Genomic DNA, 4930 nt, shown 5'->3' with positions numbered 1-4930 from the left:
GAAGATAAAGAGAAGGGGCTACTTTAGATAGAGTGGTCAGAAAGGATTATCTGATGTGGTAATATGTAATCTGAGGGGAGATATTGGACAGCCATGTGAAGAGTGGAAGGAAAAACACGGCAGAAGAAGGAAAAGAGGACATGGAGTTCTTGGGGAGGAGGGGTGTCTAAGAGCGTTGTGTAGTTCCCGAGGTGTCAGAAGGCCAGTGTGCTTAGATTGTCATGGGCAAGCATGAGAATTGGATAAAATGAAGTTGCAGAGTTTGGCAGAGAACAGCTGTAATAGTCAGGGTTCTCTAGAGTCACAGAACTTATGGAATGAATCTCTCTGTCTCTTTCTCTCTCTCTCTCTCTCTCTCTCTCTATCTATCTATCTATCTATCTATCTATCTATCTATCTATCTATCTATCATCATCTCTCTGTATACCTGGGAATTTATTGGAATAATTTATAGGCTGCAGTTCGACAATGGCTAGCTGTGAGTGGAAAGTCCAAGACTCTAGTAGTTGCTCAGTCCCACGAGGTTGAGTGGCTCAGTTGGTCTTCTGCTTATGCTGGAATCCTGAAGAAATAGGCTGCAATGCCAGTGAAGGAATGTGTGTGCTGACAAGTCGAGGGGAAGCAACCCTTTCCTCCTCCCATTGTCCTTATATAGGCTTCCAGCAGAAGGTGTGGTCCAGATTAAAAGTGTGCCTTCCTGCCACAAGATCTGGATTAAAGGCCTGTGTCATCCCACCTCAAGCTCCAGATCAAAGGCATGTTGTCTTCCTGCCTGAAGACCCAGATCACAAGTGTGCCCTCCATTTCTGGGTTGTAGTTCATTCCAGATATAGTCAAAATGACAACTAAGAATAGCCATCACAACAGCTAATGCCAGGTCTTGCATACTTTATGCAATTTGAAATTTCTTTTAATGACAATGAGAGGAGACTGAAGAGTTTTAAGCAGGGAATGAGGCTTTAAATGATAACATTCCCATTTTTGAAAGGATCACTGGCCAGAGTTATTAATGTACGTAGAAGTGAGAAAATGAAAATGGGACTTGATTATAAGTTCGACGTTGAGCATTGGGGCATGGTTGTCAAGGATGACAACCCAGTCTGATTTAAGTAGTTGGATGATGCCACTAAAGTAAGTGAGGATGAATAGAAAGTAAGAGTTCTTTTTTGGTCACACTGTTAGCATTGCCCATGAGGCATCCAGGTGGAGATGTAAAATACTCAGAAGAATATTCAAGCTTGGACCCAAGGGAGAGGTCTGACCTGAAGATAAAACAGAGATCTATAAGTTTATGGATCACACTGGAAATCATAGGACTGGAGGATGTCCCATAGGAGTGAGTATTTACGGAAAGGGGAGCCAAGGCCTAAGATCTAGGGTATACAGTCTCCAAGAGCAATAAAACAGAGGAAGGAACAATAGAACCTGAGGAACAGGTAGTGAGATGGTAGGAAAACCATGAAAGGTGTGATGTTGTGGAAGCCAAACAGTAAGTAACTGACACTGCTGATTGGGAAGGCCTGACCAGCAGTAAGGGCTAGGCTTGGACCCAATGGCACATTAAAACTACTGGAGCAAGGCAATGCAAATAGCAAACATACCTGTTTACTATAGCAATTCAGAAACGTTATAAAAGCAGCAGCAGAGTAGAAATAAAATAATACAATCACCAGGCACACACTACTTCACCACATCAGGAACATAATTATTTTGAACCACTCTCTCTCAAGCAGCCCATGGAGCCAGTTCACCAGCTAGAGTTTTAGAACAGTGTCCTATTGACAAGACCATGCCCAAAGTGCTTTTCTTCACACCATCCTGTTAAGAGCTGCTTGATTAGAAAAGCCTTTGGTCAACCGCTGGATTTCAGACAAGTAGCTGCTTCTTTTGAGAGCAGTATAAGGTCCCCTTCTGCAGAAGCAAAGATGCTCTTGTACAACAAAATCACCCTTCTGTGACTTTTTCCCTTCTGGAACAGACTGGCCTCTGTGCTGTTCTCTGAAGAAAGTATCTGGAGCCACTCCCTCCCCCTTATATTCTCAGCTGGAAAAAATAGCCTAAGAGCTGTCCCTTTCATACTGCGGGCCTGTGGTGTGGTAAGTCTGCTGCAGATTAATCCAATTAAACACCTCCAGCTGCATCTGTCAGACATCGTTTTTTATGGGCCAGATTTATTTTGTTAATAGGATAAACATATGTTATATACAAAGGTAACCATTAAATAATTATAAACAAATAATTTCATCACACACTCCCAGCCAATTTTGCTTCTCCTGCCAGATACAAAACATTTACTTTAATAAATTTACAGTGAGCAATTTGCATGAAACTGTTGAAAGTGGGGATATTTTCAAAGCAGCTGCTTATGTGATTAGCAAAATCTCCCCATCCCCCATTCCCACCCACACAAGCCATTAGTCATTCCTTTGAATTAATACATTGAAGGCCTCTGTTAAAATTAAAATATTATCTCCTAATAGAGAGACAAATGAAGCTATTAACATTTAGCTTGAGTTAGTTGATTGAATTCCTTAATCACTTAGCAAGGTCTTTTGTGAAAGGGACCCAGCAGCTGTTAAGTTTTGAGGAGGGAAAGGAAAGGTCCAGAATATTCTCTTGGGAGAAAAGACAGGGTTAGGAAGTTCTGTATAGAGCTCTGGTAAGTCAGCGACTCTTTCTGAAGCACTGGAAACTCAAGTGCAGGGGAGATGGCTAAAATACAAAGGATGGAATCATTTCTAAAAGGTGAGAAAAGCCATTGAAAGCAAATCTCCTTCACTGTCAGTTCCACCAGGACTTAGCTAGCTTCATTCAGGTGCACCCATAACGCATTGCTGCACTGGGAAACCCTGTCTTGAAAAACCAAAAAAAAAAAAAAAAGTCTCCATTGCTCTGTGGGGATCTTACCAAGTAAGACCGAAGAACAATTTACAGGGCTCAGCCAATTTCTCTCTTCAATTTGTGACTCAACTTGGGTTTTTTGTAGATATACTTTTTCTGTCTTGATTTAAACTATCAATGAGCATTCTTTTTCTTTTTTGTGGATTTTAGAGGCAGAGTTTTACTGTGTAACAGCTCTGACTGTCCTGGAACTTGCTCAGTAGACTAAATTGGCCTTGAACTCACAGAGATCCTCCTGCCTCTGCCTCTCAAGTGCTGGGATTAAAGGTGTGGGCCATCATGCTCTGCTCAAAACAAACTCTTTCCCTTCCCTCCCCCCTCCCCCCTCTCCACCCCTTCCCATCCCTTCCCTTCCTTCTTTTTTTTTTTTTTTTGGTGTTTTAAGACAGGGTTTCTCTGTGTAGCTTTGGAGCCTGTCCTGGAACTTGCTCTGTAGACCAGGCTGGCCTTGAACTCAGAGAGATCTACCTGCCTCTGCCTCCTGAGAGCTGGGATTAAAGGCATGCGGCACCAATGCCCAGCTCAAAACAAAGTCTTAATGCAGAATATCCAGTTATTAAAAGATAAATACTAAGGTCGGTTCTAGGTTTATATTGTGTACAGGGTGTTACAAGGCTTTTTTTTTTTTTTTTTTTGGTTTTCGAGAAAGGGTTTCTCTGTGGTTTTGGAGGCTGTCCTTGAACTAGCTCTTGTAGACCAGGCTGGTCTCGAACTCACAGAGATATGAGCTAGGCTCTTCTATACATGTGCTGATATACATATATTTTGCTTACATAAATGGGATGAGCTATACTTGTTCAGTATACTTCCTCTTTCTTTTCACATTTTATCTTGTTTTCTGTGGTTGAATATACATAACATACAATTTACCACTTTAACCACTTTTTAGTGTACTATTAGTTGCATTAATTACTTCCATGAAACAAATTATTTCTAGAAAATTTTCAAGAATCCCACACAGAAACCATGTATGTTTTAAACAACTCATTCCGTCATGCCCTTGGCCCCTAGTAACTTTCATTCTACTTCCTATCTCTATGACCTTTAGTCTTTAAAATTATTTCTAAAAAGTCAATCATGCGCTCGCCTCAGCAGCACATATACTAAAATTGGAATGATACAGAGAAGATTAGCATGGCCCCTGTACAAGGATGACACGCAAATTCGTAAAGTGTTCCATATTTTTGAGGTTACTGAAGATAAGGTTTTTTGAAACAGTCCTTCAGTATCTTTATGAGCATTAGTTTAATACAAGTAGAAGAAATGGAGAGTCATCTTAGGAAATGTAAAATTTCTTTTATGTATCTGTATATGCATATCTAAAGAAATAAAAAGAATGTACTTCTGAAAAAAAAGTCAATCATCCCCACCTGAGTGGCCAGTAGCTCCACCCAGAGCCCAGATGTCATCTGGGCTCAAGTTGCTTGCCTTGGGCCATGTCTGGGTGGGTGGTCCAGCTACAAATGGGGTCTGTGTGGGTGTCTGTGGCCTGTATCACCTCATGAAACCCTAGGAACCATTCGAGATGAAATCAGAGGGCCATGCTGAGGCAGGCACGCCCTTCACTGGCCCTGGGAAAGCTGGCCTTGCCTCTCACTGGACACAACAGCAAGAGAGCTGGTCCCTGTAAGCTGGAGAGATGGCCCCCACCCTTCACCACAGGCCAGGGTGAACCGACCCTGAGAGCATGCATGTAGGGGAGCTGACTTTACCCTCTTTGTATATTCTAGATATTAAGCCTTTATCACGTATGGTTTTCAAATATTTTCGCCCATTCCCAACTGTGTTGATTGTGCATTCTATTGTGTAGGTGTTAGGTGCTATGTAGTCTCATATGTCATTTGCTTTTGTTGTCTGTGTTTTGGGTATGACGCATTAACTTTAAGATCTCTCAGCCCTGTACTTCCCTTAAGGTAGCATGGTTGGGTTTTTCCCCTTCATTTCCACTCCATAGTTCTCTAGCACACTGTTTAACAGTGCTGTTGGGTGACTGCTATTGGTTCCCTGACAAGACACACCCAGCAACCTT

At 41.9% G+C, this 4930-nt stretch overlaps 1 non-coding gene across 1 annotated transcript; it reads left to right on the top strand.

The window, feature by feature from the left end:
• Positions 1 to 3980: 3980 nt before the first annotated feature.
• LOC113837834 lies at positions 3981 to 4087 on the top strand. The gene has a single exon (XR_003488542.1). It is a non-coding gene; the product is annotated as a U6 spliceosomal RNA (small nuclear RNA).
• Positions 4088 to 4930: the final 843 nt, after the last annotated feature.

Source organism: Cricetulus griseus, chromosome X (genome assembly GCF_003668045.3).
Source record: "Cricetulus griseus strain 17A/GY chromosome X, alternate assembly CriGri-PICRH-1.0, whole genome shotgun sequence".
Lineage (NCBI taxonomy): Eukaryota > Metazoa > Chordata > Mammalia > Rodentia > Cricetidae > Cricetulus > Cricetulus griseus.
Note: the sequence above shows the minus strand (reverse complement) of the source record. Positions and strands in the feature narration are given on the sequence as shown.